Source organism: Bos mutus, chromosome 8 (assembly GCF_027580195.1).
Source record: "Bos mutus isolate GX-2022 chromosome 8, NWIPB_WYAK_1.1, whole genome shotgun sequence".
Classification (NCBI taxonomy): Eukaryota; Metazoa; Chordata; class Mammalia; order Artiodactyla; family Bovidae; genus Bos; species Bos mutus.
This window is the reverse complement of record NC_091624.1, coordinates 21,848,143-21,869,500: the sequence shown is the minus strand read 5'-3', so window position 1 is coordinate 21,869,500 and position 21,358 is coordinate 21,848,143. Positions and strand designations below refer to the sequence as shown.

The 21,358-nt window shown below is 39.8% G+C and overlaps 1 protein-coding gene and 1 non-coding gene across 5 annotated transcripts in view; both read left to right on the top strand.

Moving 5' to 3' along the window:
* Nucleotides 1-21,358, top strand: part of PLPPR1 (phospholipid phosphatase related 1) — a 592,616-nt gene that overhangs the window by 468,804 nt on the left and 102,454 nt on the right. The window lies entirely within an intron of this gene.
* On the top strand, nucleotides 17,435-17,506 carry TRNAC-GCA (transfer RNA cysteine (anticodon GCA)). The gene has a single exon. It is a non-coding gene; the product is annotated as a tRNA-Cys (tRNA).

Below are 21,358 nucleotides of genomic sequence, written 5' to 3'. Positions count from 1 at the left end.
GGTGGGATGTCTTACATACCCAGGCTATGTTACAGATAGAGCAATAAAAGTACTTTTTTATGCTTTTTAAACTAAGCAGTATGGGATCTCAGTAGAGACTCCAGGGAAGAAAGACTGTATTGTCCTTTGGAAAGAGTACTGGGCCAGGAGTTGGGGGATTTAGGTGTTTATATTCTTTCTCACATGACCTCACGTGGCCTTACAGAAATCACATTGAACCTTATAGACTCGTTTGCTGACCTGTAAAATGGATAGGTTGAACACTAAGGTTTCTTCCAGTTCAAGTATGATTGTCCTATGAAATAAGGCAATAGGACTTGTATTATGTGGATTGAGTAAAGATTGGAAGGGAAAAAATACAGACTTACACATATGTACAAATTATGCATATTGATTTCTGTAACATGTGTGTCTATTCATTCTGTAGTTTTTATTCCAAATATGAGAGAACAGATTGTTATGACATTCAGAATATATCCTTTTCTAATAATTTTTTCCCCAGAAAGCAAATGGTTTCTTCTCCCATTTGTTAGAGAGAATATATTTCCCATGTAGGATCACAACAGGAAAGGGAATTTGAGAATGAGATCTTTTCTTATGACTGACATGATTAAGTAGTCTATAGAGATGAATGTTGGTTGAAAATTCATGTGAAAATAACCTGAGGTTGCTTCTCCAGGTCATTTAAGTTTCTGTTAATTTCCCATCTGTCTTCATAAACTCAGCAGGATTATACTAGTATGGAAGGATTCCCTACTTCTAAATATTAAAAAAATACAACCTTGCAGTTTCTGTTTTGCTAATTTAGCCTAAAGTATTGGCCTCATAACCTAATAAATGTAAGGTTTTAATCCTGTTTGTTTCTAAGAGGTAGAGAGTGGTGTGGGAAGGGTGGGAACAACCAGTTCAAGCCCATTGATAGGGCTCACTTACCCCAACCCCTATCTCTTTGAGGACTTCATATCATACTATGAATAAGAGAACTCTGGTATTTTATGATAATGATGTACATTAGGTTGTGATGGAGATGTCAAAGAGAGGGAAGTTCACATTCTATGCTAGCATCATGGCTAATCACTCCTGGCTCCAACCTTCCCACTCGGATCCTTTAAGGGAGTGTGCCTGGGCTTGTCTGGTGCTCAGCTGAGGATGCAGAATGTGATTCAGTGGTTTTGAGGCCCAGCCACATTTATAGACACTCTTAAGCTTCTGCTTCTGCGTACTGGGAAAGCAGAGCCACAGTCAGGCCTTTCTGCTAGTGCTTTGCCATGGTGTGGACACCTGTTCATCTCCCCGGGGACCAACCCACTCCAGACTGGGTCTTCAGGCCCCTGGAAGTACAGAATGGGTTTATACGATTCTCTGGCTTCTCTAGTAGGGTCAATGTTTTCTTACTGGGCTAATCAGGACGTCTGAAGTCCCAACAGACCTTTGAGCCAGAATCAGCTGGGGAACTATTTAATGGTCAGGGGTAGTATAGGAGGCCATGCTCAGCCCAGTTCAGTCTGTTGTTCAGTTGCTGGTCATGTCCAACTCTTTGCAACCCCATGGACTGCAGCACAAAGGCTTCCCTGTTCATAACCAACTCCCAGAGCTTGCTCAAACTCATGTTCATTGAGTCGGTGATGCCATCCAACCATCTCATCCTCTGTCAGCCCCTTCTTCTCCCTTCTTCAATCTTTCCTAGCATCAGAGTCTTTTCCAATGAGTTGACTCTTCATATTAGGTGGCCAAAGTTTTAGAGCTTCAGCTTCAGTATCAGTTTTTCCAATGAATATTTAGGACTGATTTCCTTTAGGCTTGGCTGGTTTGATCTCCTTGCAGTCCAAGGGACTCTCAAGAGTGTTCTTCAACACCACAATTCAAAGGCATCAAGTCTTCGGTGCTCAGCCTTCTTTATGGTCCAATGCTCACATCCATACATGACTACTGGAAAAACCATCAGTTCAGTTCAGTCACTCAGTCGTGTCTGACTCTTTGCGACCCCATGAATCGCAGCACGCCAGGCCTCCCTGTCCATCACCAACTCCTGGAGTTCACCCAAACTCATGTCCATTGAGTCAGTGATGCCATCCAGCCATCTCATCCTCTGTCGTCCCCTTCTCCTCCTGCCCCCAATCCCTCCCAGCATCAGGGTCTTTTCCAATGAGTCAACTCTTTGCATGAGGTGGCCAAAGTCTTGGAGTTTCAGCTTCAGCATCAGTTCTTCCAATGAACACCCAAGACTGATCTCCTTCAGAATGGACTGGTTGGATCTCTTGCAGTCCAAGGGACTCTCAAGAGTCTTCTCCAACACCACAGTTCAAAAGCATCAATTCTTTGGTGCTCAGCTTTCTTCACAGTCCAACTTTCACATCCATACATGACCACTGGAAAACCCATAGCTTTCACTATATGTATCTTTGTCAACAGTGATGTCTGTGCTTTTTAGTATGCTGTCTAGGTTTGTCATAACTTTTCTTCCAAGGAGCAAGCATCTTTTAATATCATGGCTGTAGTCACCATTCACAGTGATTTTGGAGGCCAAGAAAATAAAATCTGTTACTGTTTCCACTTTTTCCCCTTCTATGTTAGCCATGAAGTGGTGGGACCAGATGATATGATCTTAGTTTCTTGAATATTGAGTTTTAAGCCAGCTTTTTCACTCTCCTCTTTCACTCTCATCAAGAGGCTCTTTAGTTCCTCTTTCCTTTCTGCCAATAGGATAGTATCATCTGCATACATGAGGTTGTTCATATTTTTCTGGGAAATCTTGATTCCTGCTTGTGCTTCATCCAGCCCAGATTTCACATGATGTACTCTGCATATAAGTTAAACAAGAAGGGTGACAATATACAGCCTTGACATACTCCTTTCCTGATTTGGAACCAGTCCATTGTTCCATGTCCCTTTCTAACTCTTGCTTCTTGGCCTGCATACAGGTTTCTCAGGATGCAGGTAGGGTGGTCTGATATTTCCATCTCTAAGAATTTTCCATTGTTTGTTGTGATCCACACTGTCAAAGGCTTTAGCTTGTCAATGAAGCAAAAGTACATGTTTTTCTGGAATTGTCTTGCTTCTTCTATGATTCAATGGATGTTGGCAATTTGATCTCTGGTTCCTCTGCATTTTTTAAATCCAGCTTGTAAATCTGAAGTTCTAGGTTCACATACTGTTGAAGCCTTACTTGAAGGATTTTGAGCATTACTTTGCTAGCATGTGAGATGAGTGCAATTGTGCAGTAGTTTGAACATTCTTTGGCATTGCCTTTCTTTGGGACTGGAATGAAAACTGACCTTTTCCTGTCCTGTGGCCCTTGCTGAGTTTTCCAAATTTGCTGGTATATTGAGTACAGCACTTTAGCAGCAGCATCTTTTAGTATTTTAAATAACTCAGCTGGAATTCCATCACCTCCACTAGCTTTATTCATGCTTCCTAAGGCCCACTGACTTCACACTTCAGAATGTCTGGCTGTAGGTGAATGAGCACACCATTGTTGTGATCTGGATCATTAAGACCTTTTTTTGTACAGGTCTTCTGTGTATTCTTTTCTTAATCTCTTTGCTTCTGTTAGGTCCTTGCCATTTCTGTCCTTTATTGTGCCCATCTTTGCATGAAATATTCCCTAGGTATCTCCAATTTTCTCTAGTCTTTCCTATTCTATTGTTTTCCTCTTTTTCACTGCGTTGTTCACTTAAGAAAGCCTCCTTATCTCTGCTTGCTATTCTTTGGAACTCTGCATTTAGATGGATATATCTTTTCTTTTCTCCTTTGCCTTTCACATCTCTTCTCAGCTATTTGTAAGGCCTCCTCAGACATCTATTTTGCCTTTTTGCATTTTCTTTGGAATGGTTTTTGTACACCCCTCCTGTACAATGTTATGAGCCTCCATCCATAGTTCTTCAAGCACTATGTGTATCAGATCTAATTCCTTGCATCTATTTGTCACTTCTACTTTATAATCATAAGTGATTTGATCTAGGTCATATGTGAATGTTCTAGTGGTTTTGAATGTCCTATCTTGTCTGTGAAACACACAAGCTCAGACAAACATAAGTTTTGTTTAAGCTTACTTAGTGCTGCTTACTTAGTTTTACTCAGTTTAGGAATCATAACCTTTCTGTAATCATGACAGAGACATAGAAGAATGTTCCATGTATCCTGACAGAGAATCTCAACTGATGGTTGGAAAAGGGTGAGATGGCCATTAGGTTGGGAGCTAGAGTGTGCCTACACATTACACCAACATATTTCCTCAGGGATTTGGGCAGATGTGAGAATTAAAGTCACAGTGACCAAAGGGTTTATAGGAGCTACACTATTTCTCAAAAGTGAGGCTGAAAAAAGCTTAAAAACTACTGACCTATGATTATCTGGAAGGCTTTTTCACTTAGGACTTTGTCAGTACAACAAAAGACTCTGTGAATGTCAGAATCCATACTCTGGAAAGGAAGATAGTGGAGCAGACATGGCCACACACACACACACTAAACACATGCAGCGTCCAGGCCCACACCCTTAGCCTTCTGATTAGCTTTCTGGAAGTTCACTTGGAATGTAGACATTATGCAGTGATTCTCAGGGGAGTATATCTGAAGATGTTCAGTAAATGCTTGCTGCTTGGACATACGAACCTGTGACTCCCATCTGCTCCAGTCTGCAGCCTGAGCTTTCTCTCAGAGTCTGAGCTCTCTGCCTGGAACAGAACAAACTTTCTTCTTCTGTCCTTTTGTGTTATAGGCACACAGGGTTCTCTTGCTCAACAGCAAAGGGACAGAGGTAGAGACAGGAAAAGAGTAGCTTTAAACTTGGATCCTTTGCCCAGATTCTCTTCTTGAAAGGTGATGGAAATGAACGTTTATTCAGCTTCCAGATATGACACCCAGGTTTTTCTGGAAAACTACTGATTTATCACTTTCTGTGGGATAATGATATTTTCCCTGGAACTTCCACTGATACCTGGAATAATAGTCTGTAAGTTGTTTGCTTTATTGTGTGTGTGATTTTTTAAAATTTGCTTTTTCTCCTGTGTCTTACTTACTAGACTATAAGCTCCATGCATAACAAATAAAGATAATAAATATTGTTTCAGTGAATAAATAGGTAAACCCTCAGGAAAAGTATATCCAACCCCCACCCTTCCTCTCCCTTGTTCCTTTTCCAAGAAATGAAGAGGAATGAGAGGAAGAAGGAACTAGAAGCATTAGACTGCTCTGACCTGCAGCACTAGTATAAAGGCTGCTCTCTATCTTTTAATTGTACCTGGCCTGGAAGAATTATGCAGAATTGTCTTTAAACCCTCTAAATCTTTGATTCAGCTTTTCCCCCCAATACTCTGGTTTTCTCCAGCTGTGGTTTGATAGTTTTCATACTTCAAGAAATTAGGTAAATTGCTTTCCTTCTTGGACCCTACATGCATTTTCAGAATATTATTCCAAAAGCCTGAGATGGAATGATGAGGATGGGGAGAAAGTGTGGGGAAGCATGGGGAATGGAACCCAAGCTTTTACCCCTTAAGTCATCTTCAGGTTATGTGACATCAAGCCACCCCCACTCACCACCAATGGCAAATACATTACTAATGGACAGTATCTCAGCATATGAAGTGATCAGAGAATTTCTGATGGAACCATGATCTATCCAACTTAACCTCCAAGAATTAGGGGAAGAATTCTGAGCCTATGAAAGAGTTTGAAAATGGAAAGAGTGCTCTTCAAGGAGGGGACAGAATACATATCTAGTAATCAGTGAGGTAACTAGGAAAACAGGGCTTCTTATAGTCTAAGGAGAGGTCCTGAATGGAAGGATGCCAGCTTCATTCTATCTGCAAACATATTTTGTTTGAGTCACACACTTTTTTTTATTGTAGTATAATTGCTTTACACTGCTGTGTCAATTTCTGCTGTACAACAGGGTGAATTGGCTATACACACACATATGAAAGGTTGCTGCTATGAGCTGTGAACAATGCCTGAATTCTTGGCCTCCAGAGGAGAGGAATTCGATCTGGGGCCAGTGACAAGGCTTGATCGCTCAGAGCTTTTTGTGTAATAAAGTTTTATTAAAGTATAAAAGATTGAGAAAGCTTCTGACACAGACATCAAAAGGGGACAGAAAGAGTGCCCCCTTGCTAGTTTTTAGCAAGGAGTTATATACCTATTAGCAAGCTGTTAATTAGAGAAAGGAACTGCCTCAAAACTGAGGGAGTTGCACCAGGTCCACAACATGCATTTTGAGATAGCATTGGCACAAGGTGGGTCATCTCGGGCCATAAAATAATTGGCATGAGTCTTAAAAAAGGCAGATTTCCAAGCAAATACATAGTTCATCAATATAGCTTAAGGAAGACATTTCCATGAGAAAAACGCATTGGTTAGCTCAAGGTTTGAGACAAAGTTAAGTTCAAGTGGAACCAGGTGTCATCATGACAACACAGAATTTTAAAAGAAGAAAAAAAATGTCTGCCACTTGCAATTTTATTTCCTCTTGCCCCTTGGAGACCTCTGGCCTCCCTACCAAGGCTATTAACACTCTCATATATATCCCCTCTTTTTTGGATTTCCTTCCCATTTAGGTCATCACAGAGAATTGAGGAGAGGTCTCTGTGCTATACAGGAGGTTCTCATTATCTATTTTATACATAGTTATATATATATATATATATATATATATATATGTATGTCAATCCCAATCTCCCATTCATCCCACCCTGCACTTTCCCCCTGGTATCCATATGTTTGTTCTTTACATCTGTGATTCTGTTTCTGCTTTGAAAATAGGTTCATCTGTACCATTTTTCTAGCTTCCACATGTGTGTTAATATACAACATTTTTCTCTTTCTAACTTACTTCACTCTGTATGACAGTCTCTAGATCTATCCACATCTCTGCAAATGACACAACTTCATTCCTTTTTATGACTGAATAATATTCCATTGTATTTGTGTACCACATCTTTATTCATTCATCTGTTGATGGACATTTAGATTGCTTCCATGCCCTGGCTATTGTAAATAGTGCTGATATGTACACTGGGTTGCATGTATCTTTCTGAATTATGGTTTTCTCTGGGTATACGCCCAGGAGTGGTATTGCTGGGTCATATGGTAGTTCTACTTTTAGTTTTTCAAGGAAGCTCCATACTGTTTTCCATAGTAGCTGTATCAACTTACACTCCCACCAACAGTACATGAGGGTTCCCTTTTCTCCACACCCTCTCCACCATTTATTGTTTGCAGATTTCTTGATGCTGGCCATTCAGACTAGTCACACACTATTGTAACAGCTAGGAAACTTTACATGAAATTCCAAGTTCTGATCCCTTTTGGAAAATTGGGAAATCTGGGAACACTGGGATCACATCCCATAATGCAGCAATCTCCTGAGGCTGGGAAAGAATTTCCCCTCTAAACAGAATAGAACAGTCTTTGGTTAAGCAAGTCTCTTTACTACCTATTGCCTTATGTTCTATTTCACTCACTTATACTGGTCCCTGTTGGCTGCAAGATTTCATCCCTGGTCTCTGAAATAGATTTAGGATTTTCAAAGAGACAGTATACAGTGAGTATTTCACTGGCAGAATGGAAGTGAATGGCAGTCACTTCCTGACTCTACCAGAGAGAACCAAAGCCTCCGAGAAGGTGTGTTTATCACGTATATTGAGTTGGCCAGTACATCCTTCGGAGAAGGCAATGGTAACCCACTCCAGTACTTTTGCCTGGAAAATCCCATGGACGGAGGGGCCTGGTGGGCTGCAGTCCATGGGGTCGCTGAGGGTCAGACACGAGTGACTTCACTTTCACTTTTCACTTTCATGCATTGGAGAAGGAAATGGCAATCCACTCCAGTGTTCTTGCCTGGAGAATCCCAGGGATGGGGGAGCCTGGTGGGCTGCCATCTATGGGGTCGCACAGAGTCGGACACGACTGAAGCGACTTAGCAGCTTAGTACATCCTTAGGAGACACATGTATGGAGAATATCTCTTGAACTTGAGCATCTGTCTGTGGTTGAGAATTTCTAGGTGGTGGTGGTGGTAGGTAGATTTTTTTTTTTTTGTCAGCACAAATTTTAGCTTTGCATTTTAGTCAGTAACACTTGCTAGTACCTATTTTGGAAATTACAGTCATTCTTTCATCTTTATACCTCAACTTTCATTTGTTCCAAATGGTTGAGTATCTCTCTACTGGAAAATTTGCTTAGTCTCAGTAAATGTGTGTCTGTTATTAGGCCAGATTAGTTTTGCCAAATCAGTGAATATAATATCCTCAGGGTAGAATAAATTAATACATTTGTAAAGGTAATTCCATTAAGTCATTTTGCCACAGTCAGAAAAAAAAAAAGAAAGAAAATTTCTAATGAATCCTTTGGAGTGGTTTTGTGAAAGACTCATGCAAATTCTAATTAGTCGTAAATTGTAATTTGGTACTGTTCACATTTACAATGATAGAGCTCTCTGGCCACTGTCATCTTCCTTTATAGTTGTCCCCTTTGGTTTGGCTAAACAAAGAGAAACATCCAGTTTGGGCCTGCTATTTCATCTCTCTGTGCTTCCTCATAAACTCCCTCATTCACTTCCTAACAATCATCTGTTGAGCAAATCCATTGGAGCCTTGGGTGAGAAAAGAGACCAGACCTCAGAGTGCTCAGAAACTAATAATCAAGTGAAGAATTAGGCCTGTGGGCAGGCCACAATGTGTAGCCTCAGCATCACACTGAAACTTGTTAGAAATACTAATTCACAACTTCCACTGGATGTAATGAACCAGAAAGTCGAGGAGTGGGCCCCGTAACCAGTGTGTTAACCAGCCCTCCCGGTGATTCTGACTTATGTAAATGTTTGAGAGCCCAAGTGTCCTGTGTTCCATTCACATAAACTATACCCGGAGTTTCTTCACAGAACTTCTTCAGAAATGAAACAAATAAGCTAAAGCATGAGGGCCCTGGTATCCAGAAAGGCAGGATTTTTTCCTTTGTGAGTTTTTCCTGTCTAGTACTGCTGTGTGCTCTGTGGCTATTCAGCATCCCAGGTGGTGCTAGCCAACGCAGCAGACATGGGTTCAAGCCCTGGCTTGGGAAGATCCCCTGGAGAAGGGTCCAGCAACCCACTCGTATTCTTGCCTTGAGAATCCCATGGACAGAGGAGTCTGGCAGGCTATGGTCCATAGGGTCACAGAGAGTGGGACATGGCTGAAGCGACTTAGCGCTCAGGCACATGTTATAGACAGGACCGACCTTCAACGTAGTTGTGGAGTGAATGAATCACCTGCTCCCTTGTCTGTCTCTCTGTTTAGGGTCCTCAGATTTCTTAGGCATCTTTAGTCCACACAATCTCCTTTCCACTGTCTATTGATCAGAGAGATAGAATCAACAAATTCACAATGTAGGACATATGTTTGGTCCAAACCATGAGGATGTATAGTATAAAATCAGCAACGTATTTTTAGCTGTTGACAGTGTGGTTTTCCTGCTGGCCAGAGTATCTTATTTCCACATCAAATGAATGAGAAGACTTATGACCATGCCAGGATTGTCCATTTTTCAGCTACTGAGATAATCCTTCTAAGGAATATCTGCAAAATGTAGATTATTTTTAACAGTGAGAAGTTTCTGGTTTTTCAATTTGATTGGAGGATAGCTGATTTACACCAGTGAGAAGTTTTAAAAATAGCACATCAGCTGTCTTCTGGATCACGGCCTCACTGATCTAATCATGAGTTCTGTTCTCAGCGTGAACACTGATTTTTACAGACAGTTTGTGCAGTGACTGTTAATCCGGGTTTGAACTCAGGAGCCTTAGATGTGAAGAATGAGCAGTACTTCCTAGAAATACAGGGATTAGTTTTATAACGACTTACATTTCCATCAGGTGTAGAATTATTATTTTTAGAATTATAAAACCCAATCTTATGTACCTTTGCTATGTCCTGACAATTGCTTTAAGCTGTGCTCATCAACTGTGTGGGGCTTCCCAGGTAGCTCAGTGGTAAAGAATACGACTGCCAATGCATAGACATGAGTTCAATCCCTGGGTGGGGAAGATCCCCTGGAGAAGGGCATGGCAACCCACTCCAGTATTCTTGCTGAGAAAATTCCACAGATAGAGGAGTCTGGCAGGCTACAGCCCATGGTGTTGCAAAGAGTCGGCCGTAACTGTGTGACTGAGTACGTTCACACAACTGTGCTTGCTAACACTGTGAACAGTGGTTAGTACCGCATTCTGTCACAGGCAAAGATTCTGCTGGCTTTGGGGGAGTGGTATTAATGTGACCTGTGTACTTCAGAGCACCGCGGGATCATCTGAGAGAAGATAAAGACATGTGTAGGTTATGACACAAGTAGCTTGGAGGCCTCTGAATTTTGACTCCAGGGCACAGGGGCTCCCTGGGGGGTTTGTGTGGGTAGTGGCCAGTGTTTAGGGACAGACAGGGAAAAGTCTGTGCACTCATCCCCACTCCTCTGTCTGGAGGCCTCTGCAGCAGGTCCTTGACTTGTCATCTTTCTTCCTCTTCCTCTTTATAGTGGGCTTTGAGTAGAAGAGAATTCATAGTTGCTGATCAATTGTTTTTCCCCAAATTTGGCCTTGTATTCTGTGAATATGATGAAGTATATCTGTTTCTGTTGGCCAGTTCTGCTTGCAAAAACAGACATTTAAAACTAGAATGTAAAAGAAGAATGAAATTTTCTGTTTTATTTACCTTCACAATTGAGTTGGACATCCACTTTTAATCTTAATTAAATTTAATTTTATATTCATGCTGTAATTATAATTATGGTTTTATGTAGGCCCTGATTAATTTCAGGATTCAGATGCTGCTGCTGGAAGTAATAACTGAACAGATAGGGCTGAAGATTTCAGAAGGGGTCACCTGCACCAGTCAGAAAGGAGCTTCATAAGATAGAAAGACAAAAGAACCCTGACACCCAGGAGCTCGCTTAGTACTTTCAGTGGGTTTGGCATTTGCCTGCTGCATGCATTTTCATAGGACACCACCATCAGACAGGCCATTCTGTGGCTCTGAAGGATCAAGACAAAAACAAGACCACTCCAAATCACATCTGAACACAGGCAAAACCTAAACATTCTGCTCTCTCAGCTAGTAGGAATGACTGCTGTTTCTCTTTCAGTTAAAGCTTTAGTTTGTCCTGCCCTCAGATAAGATTCATTAAGGTAATTTAAAAATTATCCCTGCTTTCTATAATTAACCAACAAATAAAAGCATGCTTCCTTGGACTCTCCTCAGAGTACCCAGTCAAAACCCCAATCCTAAAAGCTCTTGCTAACACCTTCCCTTTTAAATTTTTTTGTACTTAAAAAAAAAACTTATTGAAGTCTGATTTATAATGTGTTAATTTCTGCTGTACAGCACAGTGACTCAATTATATATTCTTTTTCATATTCTTTATTATCATTAACATTATGCTATATGGATTTAAATTAGACCTGCTTAGATATAAACACGGAGAAGGCAATGGCACCCCACTCCAGTACTCTTGCCTGGAAAATCCCATGGACGGAGGAGCCTGGTGGGCTGCAGTCCATGGGGTCGCTAGGAGTTGGACACGACTGAGCGACTTCACTTTCACTTTTCACTTTCATGCATTGGAGAAGGAAATGGCAACCCACTCCAGTGTTCTTGCCTGGAGAATCCCAGGGACAGGGGAGCCTGGTGGGCTTCCATCTATGAGGTTGCACAGAGTTGGACACGACTGAAGCGACTTAGCAGCAGCAGCAGATATAAACATATAAGAAAATCTATAGTCAATATACTTCTAAAATTAATTTTTATTGGAGTATAGTTGATTTACAATGTTGTTAGTTTCTGCTATATAGCAAAGTGAGTTGGTTATATACACACATATATCCACTCTTTAGATTCTTTTCCCATATAGATCTTTACAGAGTATTAAGTAGAGTTTCCTGTGCTATGTAGTAGGTCTTTATTAGTTACCTATCTTACCTATCCCAATTTCCCAGTTTACCCCCTCTCCCTTTCCCCCTAGGTAACCATAAATTTGTTTTCTACATCTATGACTCTGTTTCTGTTGTGTAAATAAGCTCATTTGTACCATTTTCTAAGATTCCACATATGTGATATTATATGATACTTTCTCCATCTGACTTACTTCACTTGGTATGACAGTCTCTAAGTCCATCCATTGCTGTGGCCAGCACAACAGGTAGGGATCTAAAGTGGTCGATGCACAGTTTGGGAAAAAGAAACTAGAGACAAAATTAAAGTTTTAAAGATGGGACCGGGGCACTCAAGACTTCTTGGATCAAGAGCCCTGTTCCTCAGAGCCACATCACTTTTATTTAGTGTCTTGGCATGCAGAAAGTATCTGTTGTAAAGTATCTGTTGTGCTATGATAAAATCAGCCTCCTGTGTCCCTGGTCACATCTCACATTTTATTGATTACTTTGAACTATCTTTGTTATTTTCTTGTACAAGGGGTATCTATCACCCAGCTGGAGGTCATAGACCCACATATGCTTTTGGAAAACATCTTGATGTGTGCACAAGCAATGTTCTGAACTTGCACTGACCTGGCATTCCAAGGTCCATGCTATGTTTTTCCTTAGCTTAGCAGGGCAGGACGACCTCAACTAATCAACCCGATGTACTTTTGTTTAGATTATACTGTATTGCTATATTTTGCTTTTGTTCTTTTTCCACGGTGTTTTTCTCATGGCTTAACCAGAGCAACAGGCAGCTGATTATTAACCCCTGCAATCCATGTTGCCCCAAATGACATTATTTGGTTCTTTTTTATTGTGTAACATTCCACCATACATGTGTACCACATTCTTTATCCATTCCTCTGGTGATGGACATTTAGGTTGCTTCCATGTTCTGGCTGTTGTAAATGGTGCTGCAGTGAACACTGTGGTGCATATACCTTCTTTAAAAATTTTATTGGAGTCTAGCTGATTTACAATGTTGTGTTGGTTTCAAGTGTACAGCAAAGTGAATCAGTTCTATATATACATATATGCATTATTTTTTAGATTCTTTTCTAATATAGGCCATTACAGAGTACTGAGTAGAGTTCTTTGTCCTATACAGTAGGTCTGTATTAGTGATCCACTTTATATACAGCATTCTGTACACATCAGTACCAACCTCCCAATCTATCCCTCCCCACCTATCTCTTGGTGACCATAAGTTTGTTTTCTAAATCTCTGTTTCTGTCTTGTAGATAAGTTCATTTGTACCTTTTTTTCATTTTAGATTCCACATACAGGCTATATCATATGGTATTTTTCTTTCTATGTCTGACTTCACTCAGTATGAATCTCTAGGTCCATCCATATTGCTGCAAATGGCATTATTTCATTCTTTTTTACGGCTAATATTTCTTCATGTATATGTACCACATCTTTATTCTTCTGTTAATGAACATTTAGGTTACTTCCATGTCTTGGCTATTGTAAACAGTGCTGCAACAAGCATTGGGGTGCATATATCTTTTCAAATTATGGTTTTCTCCAGATATATGCCCAGAGGTGGGATTCCTAGATCATATGGTAGCTCTATTTTTGGTTTAAGGATCCTCCATACTGTTCTCCATAGTGGCGTACCAACTTAAATTCCCACCAACAGTGTAGGAGGGTTTCCCTTTCTCCAGCATTTGTTTGTAGATTTTTTTGATGATGGCTGTTCTGACTGGCGTGAGGTGATACCTCATTGTAATTCTGATGTGCATTTCTCTAATAATTAGTGATGTTGAACTTCATGTGCTTTTTGACTATCTGTATGTCTCCTTTAGAGAATGTCTATTTAGATCTTCTGCCCATTTTTTGATTGAATTTTTTGTTATTGAGCTGCCTGAGCTGTTTGTACATTTTGGGGATTAATCCTTGGTTAGTTGCTTCATTTACAAATATTTTCTCCCATTCTGTGGGTTGTCTTTTTATTTTGTTTATGGTTTCCTTTACTGTGAAAAAGCTTTTAAGTTTAATTAGGCATCATTTATTTATTTTGTTTTTATTTCCATCACTCTAGGAGGTGGATCAAAAAAGATACTACTGTGTCAGAGAGTGTTCTGTTTTCCTCTATGAGTTTGATAGCATCCAGCCTTACAGTTAGGTCTTTGATCCATTTTGAGTTTATCTTTGTGTATGGTGTTAGAGAATGTCCTAATTTCATTTTTTGCATGTAGCTGTCCAGTTTACCCTATGCCTATTTTCTGGAGAGTTTTTACCATAAATGTAACACCCTCTTTGAGACAACCCATAATTACTCATGGTGTGCTCTCACTGCAACAAGTAACAAACCCAACTTTTTCAGCCACAGGTGTGTTCCTGGTGGTCTTTGGCCAGAGAATATTCTACAAGTTAGTTGACTATTTGGTTATGTCCACTCTGGACAATAAATGTGACTTTTACCTCCTTAATGCTGGGCATGGCTTACTAATGAATGCATCAGCTCTGTCCTTCTCTCACTTCAGGTCTTCTGGGGGATTTTTTTAACTTTGTTTTATATAAAGCTGATTAACAATGTTGATAGTTTCAAGTGGATAGCAAAGGGACTCAGCCATGTATATACATGTATCCATAATTGGAGATTTGTTCTTAATGGGTTCATAGGCTGAAAAGATTTTAATGCTTTGAATGGAGTCACCTTAGAATCCAAAGTGAAAATATGTATTAGGGTGCTCTAGAGAAACAGAACCAGACCAGTTTAATGGATGGATGTGGGAGGTACATATTATTAAACATAATATTTACTGCATGTTAGGAAACTGTATTAAGTGCTTTATATAAACTAGCTTGTTTTAATCCTTGAGACAAGCCTCATAAGGTAGATATTCAGTTCAATTGCTCAGTCATGTCCGACTCTTTGCGACCGCATAGACTGCCGAATGCCAGGCCTCGATGTCCATCACCAACTCCCAGAGTTTGTTCAAACTCATGTCCATGTAGTCTGTGATGCCATCCACCTTTAATCTTTCCCAGCATCAGTGTCTTTTCCAATGAGTCAGTTCTTCTTATCAGGTGGCCAAAGGATTGGCGTTTCAGCTTCAGCATCAGTCCCTCCAATGAATATTCAAGACTGATTTCCTTTAGGATGGACTGGTTGGATCTCCTTGCAGTCCGAGGGACTCTTAAGAGTCTTCTCCAACATCACAGTTCAAAAGCATCAATAATTCTGCACACAGCTTTCTTTTGGAGAAGGAAATGGCAACCCACTCCAGTACTCTTGCCTGGAAAATTCCACGCCTGGGGGAGCCTGGTAGGCTATAGTCCACGGGGTCGCAAAGAGTTGGACATGACTAAGCAACTAACACACACACACAGGTTTTTTTATAGTCCAACTCTCACATCCATACATGACTACTGGAAAAACCAGTTTTGACTAGACGGACCTTTGTTGGCAAAGTAATGTGTCTGCTTTTTAATATGCCGTCTAGGTTGGTCATAACTTTTCTTCCAAGGAGCAAGCATCTTTTAATATCATGACTGCAGTCACCATCTGCAGTGATTTTGGAGCCCCCCAAAATAAAGTCTGTCAGTGTTTCCACTGTTTCCCCATTTATTTGCCATGACTACATTTTACAGATGAGCAAACTGAAACACAGGTGAATTAACTTGCCCAATTACACAGCTAAGGTTCAAATTCAAGTTGTCTAAGTCTCCTCTCTTTAAACTTTTACATTTTGCTGCCTTTGCAATACCGCCTCTGTTTCCCAGAATCTCAGTTCAGTCACTCAGTAGTGTCCAACTCTTTGCCACCCCATGAATCGCAGCACGCCAGGCCTCCCTGTCCATCACCATCTCCCGGAGTTTACCCAAACTCATGTCCATCGAGTCAGTGATGCCATCCAGCCATCTCATCCTCTGTCGTCCCCTTCTCCTCCTGCCCCCAATCCCTCCCAGAATCAGGGTCTTTTCCAATGAGTCAACTCTTCGCATGAGGTGGCCAAAGTATTGGAGTTTCAGCATCAGTCCTTCCAATGAACACCCAGGACTGATCTCCTTCAGAATGGACTGGTTGGATCTCCTTGCAGTCCAAGGGACTCTCAAGAGTCTTCTCCAACACCACAGTTCAAAAGCATCAATTCTTTGGTGCTCAGCTTTCTTCACAGTCCAACTCTCACATCCATACATGACCACAGGAAAAACCATAGCCTTGACTAGACGGACCTTTGTTGCCAAAGTAATGTCTCTGCTTTTGAATATGCTATCTAGGTTGGTCATAACTTTCCTTCCAAGGAGTAAGCGTCTTTTAATTTCATGGCTGCAGTCACCATCTGCGGTGATTTTGGAGCCCCAAAAAATAAAGTCTGACACTGTTTCCACTGTTTCCCCATCTATTTCCTATGAAATGATGGGACCAGATGCCATGATCTTCGTTTTCTGAATGTTGAGCTTTAAGCCAACTTTTCGGAGAAGGCAATGGCACCCCACTCCAGTACTCTTGCCTGGAAAATCCCATGGATGGAGGAGCCTGGTGGGCCGCAGTCCATGGGGTCGCTAAGAGTCGGACAAGACTCAGCGACTTCACTTTCACTTTTCACTTTCCTGCATTGGAGAAGGCAATGGCAACCCACTCCAATGTTCTTGCCTGGAGAATCCCAGGGATGGGGGAACCTCATGGGCTGCCATCTATGGGGTCACACAGAGTCGGACACGACTGAAGCGACTTAGCAGCAGCAAGCCAACTTTTTCACTCTCCTCTTTCACTTTCATCAAGAGGCTCTTTAGTTCCTCTTCACTTTCTGCCATAAGGGTGGTGTCATCTGCATATCTGAGTTTATTGATATTTCTCCTGGCAATCTTGATTCCAGCTTGTGCTTCTTCCAGCCCAGCGTTTCTCATGATGTGCTCTGCATATAAGTTAAATAAGCAGGGTGACAATATACAGCCTTGATGTACTCCTTTTTCTATTTGGAACCAGTCTGTCCCAGAATCTAAACAGTAATTCAGAATCCTGTTATGTGGAGGAACACAGGTAGACATAATAATAGTTATTAAAATGTTGGTACATTGGTAAATATATTACCAGCCTTATTCTTCTCAGTCACAATAGTTAATGAATCCATGATCAAACTCTTGAGAGAGTCAGATACTATTATCATATATCAATATAACTACAGGATTCAGATTTTTTCAGTGCAAATATTGTTAAAAGTGTATTCTTCTTAGTTATTTAAAGTAAAAATATATAGGAAACTCTTCTTTGAATAAGATAGACATATTTGTAGCAAAAGGAATGAGAGATATGTGAACATAAGTACTGAGTACAGGTATATTAAAGTGGCGTCAGTTGTTACAAGTGTTTTCCAGGTAATCCTCTTCCTGTTGGTCACAGCTGAATTGGGTATTTACATCGAGAGGTACTACTCGATCACTGTTCAGTGTTCTACTCTTTTGTCCAATCACTATTTTCAGCCTCTGATGTTCTCTGTCCTTAGTCACGGAGAATTTAATTACTCTCATTGTTTACTTGGGCTTCCCGGGTGGCTCAGTCGGTAAAGCGTCTGCCTGCAATGCAGGAGACCTAGGTTCGATCCCTGGGTCAGGAAGTTCCCCTGGAGGAGGAAATGGCACCCCACTCCAGTGCTCTTGCCTGGAAAATTCCATGGATGGAGGAGCCTGGTGGGCTGCAGTCCATGAGGCTGCAAAGAGTCGGACACGACTGAGCCACTTGATTATCACTATTGTTTACTTGATCAGTCCTTTCATGCTAACTTACCATTTCTTTTACCACTTGGCAGAATTTTTATAATGGTTTAGCCATTTTTACAACTCTTCTGACCTTAAAGCCTTTTGTTAATGTTAGCTAATAAATCAAGAACTTATTTGAATATCCAAAATAATGTAAAATAATTTTGATTAGGCACTCAAGAAAATATATCATCCAAATAATTTTAATAAGTATTGTTTTCAAAATAGGCATATGTTTAACATCACTGATATACTTTAGAAATTCTAAGGTTAATATTAAAATAGTAAATGTGCAGAAACACAATTTATAAACAGATATTGCCTTCCTGTCCCTTATCAATGTCAACTATATACAAAGTCACAGTTCACACATGATTATGGTTACTTTTCTGTTATCTGGTGCAATCAAGGGAAAACCGGTGACCTCCTGGATGTTGGTCACTCTTTGTGACCCCATGGACTGTAGTCCACCAGGCTTTTCTGTCCATGGGATTTTCCAGGCAAGAATACTGGAGTGGGTTGCCATTTCCTTTAAGCATGTGATATATGGAATATTCTTCAGCTCCTGCCTAATTGTTAGGGTTGCAATTAACTTTCGTAGTTCTTCCATTGCTCCTTACAGCCAAATTCTAAGTCTAATGCTCTGTACCTAAGAAGGGAAACATTGTAAAAACACAAAGGAAAAAATTTAGTTGTAAGCATCTCAAATGCAAATGTACCATTTTTTGTAGTATACACAGAAGGTTTTAAATACTGACAGGAAAAAGTAATTTGATTCAATGTTTCATCAGTACTGCATCTCTTACTCTAAACATCTGACTGTGTATATTCAGATAAAATCACACATGTGGGTCAGTTTAGAAAGATGTGTGTGTTTGTCTACAGTTTTGATCTGTGAAGAGAATGTACAGTTCAGTCACTCTTGACTACTCTGTGAGGCCTCCAGAAAAATCTGTAAAAGAGATGGATGAGGTGACAAGACAGATCCCAGTAAAAAGGGGTTTAGGGATTGCTATCACTGAAGGACTAAGGATTAGGTCAGAAATACTTTTGTTCAAGTTCATTCAAGAATCAATCATGCTGTTCTGTAGGGATGCCGGGGGAAATTACAATTTGACCTGCTGCAGAGGAACCTTTTACCCTTGATGGCTTCTGAATAGCTCCTTGTACTTCAAGGAGCTTAAGCACATCTTTGTAGTGCCAACATATCCTGGCCTAGCTAGCACAGCAACACTTCACCACGTCACATTAATATTTGTAGAGGTATTATATGTATGTGTATGTGTGTATATATGTGCACACCCATACACATATATATACTTAATCAAAAGACCAGTAACAACTACTTTAAAATGAAGATCTATAAGTTTTTTGCTATTTTTAACTTGAAATATTTTACTTATGAAATATTTTACATTTTTAATTCTGTCAACATTCTTCATTAAAATTAGTTTGGAAGTCCAAGCCTATGCTGTATGAACCAAACAAAAATAAGATAAACATTGGAAAGAATCTACAAATTATATTACTTCATGGGTTGAAAACTGAAAGTAGCCAGACAAACTCTACTCAAATTCTGAGTTTTAGTAAAATTGCTTGAGATAAAAAATAGTATCCAGATATAGCTATTTGATAACAAAGAGGTCCCATTTCAGAGCAAGAAATTTGTGAAACACTTAGGAATAAACCTCAGAGGTGTTTATGACAAAGAAAACCAGAAAATTTGACTGGAAATTTTACTTAGTAAAGACTTATTTATAAACAGGAGCTATAACAGAAGACTGACTGAGAACATAAGTTAATTTGTAGAACTAGTTCAATTCTGGCCAAAATCTGAAAAGAATTTTCTTTTTTCCTTGGCAGAGGCTATTGTAAAATTTATTTGTAAAAATAAGCATTCAGAAGACCAATTGGTACTTTGAAAAGAAGCATAAATGGGGGAGGTGACTGGCTGCATGTTGCGAGAAAGCATCGGTAAATATATGATACAAAGCTAAAGCTGCTGTTCAGTGCCTAGGCCATGTGCAAGTCTTTGCGACCCCACAGACTGCGGCACACCAGGCTTTCCTTTCCTTCACTATCTAAAAACTAAAGTAGGGTTTCTCAACTACACTGACATTTGGGCCAGGTAATTCGTTGTTGTGGGGGTTGTCCTGAAATTGTAAGACGGTTTTTAGTAGCACCTTCTTCAGTTGTGATAAACAAAAACACCTCTGGATACTGACAGATGTCTCTTGGGGGTCAAAATGATTCCTAGTTGATAAGCACTGAGCTAAAGAAAAAAAAAATCAGAAATTAATGAAGCAGATTTGAGAGTTCAAAAACTCTCTAATTATATGTAAGAAGGTTATGAAAAGGTAGGCATCAATGAGCAATGAATAAGAGTTTTTAAAATAGATGTGCACAATCAAGTTTCATATTATACATTAAAGTTAACATTGTGAGTAGAATTAAATAAAGGAATCATATCATTAAAAGGAACTAATATAAAATAGACTAAACCTATGTATCTGATCTCTGGGGCAGTGATTGTTGAAGGAAACTAAAAATTCTATCATGAAAACAAACATCAATGTTTTGACACAAATGGCATTAGTTTAAACAAAATTACAGACAGGGATAAGCATTTAAGCCCATTATAAGAGATTTAAGATTAATGTGTATACCAGAGGGCAGCAAAGGGCTAGAAAGTAAATGTTTCAGACTTTGTGGGGAGGGCCAACTTCATGGGCATGTGACCTTCACTTGACTTAATGCTCTGTCATTGACATCTTGAAATTCTTAGTGTGGAGCTCCTTGTTAAAAAATTGTGTTCATAATTCATTTCAAATTATGTAGCCACTTCTGTTTGCAGGCCACTTGTTTTCTGTTGAAAGTACTGAACTCTGCGGTTGTAGCATAAAAGCAACTATAGAATATACATGAATGAATGTGGTCATGCTTGAATAAAACTTTATTTATAAAAACAGCCAGTGGGCCAGGTTTGGCCCTTGTATGTCACAAGGGAGTCGGACACAACCGAGTGACTAAACAACAAATACTATAAAGTATATAGAAACAGATAAAGAACCATAAATGAATGTCCCACTTCCAACATTTTCAAAGAAATAATTATTAGCAGGACAACTGTTGAATTAATACAAACTTAATGATTAATTTCCATACCAAAGAAATCATAGTAAACCTGGTAGCCTCAGAAAACACTCACAGGAGCATAACTCAAACTTTGAAGAATATGTTTGAAGAATTATAAAAAGGCACCTAGCTTTTGACTCAGTACCTTTACTCCTAGGAATTTATCCCAAGAAACAGATCAAAATTAGAGAATATTGTGTGCATGAAGATATTCACTAGAGATTTATTACTAAAAGAGGAAAACTGATAACAATATAAATATCTACAATGGAAGTATGCTTAATTAAAGTATGATTCTACTGATTTTTAAAATTGTATATGTACTCTCAATAAAGATGATCCAGCTTATAAAGTTGAGACTGCAACTTGCGAAGTACAGTGGAAACAGTGTCAGACTTTACTTTTTTGGGCTCCAAAATCACTGCAGATGGTGACTGCAGCCATGAAATTAAAAGACACTTACTCCTTGGAAGGAAAGTTATGACCAACCTAGATAGCATATTCAAAAGCAGGGACATTACTTTGCCAACAAAGGTCTGTCTAGTCAAGGCTATGGTTTTTCCAGTAGTCATGTA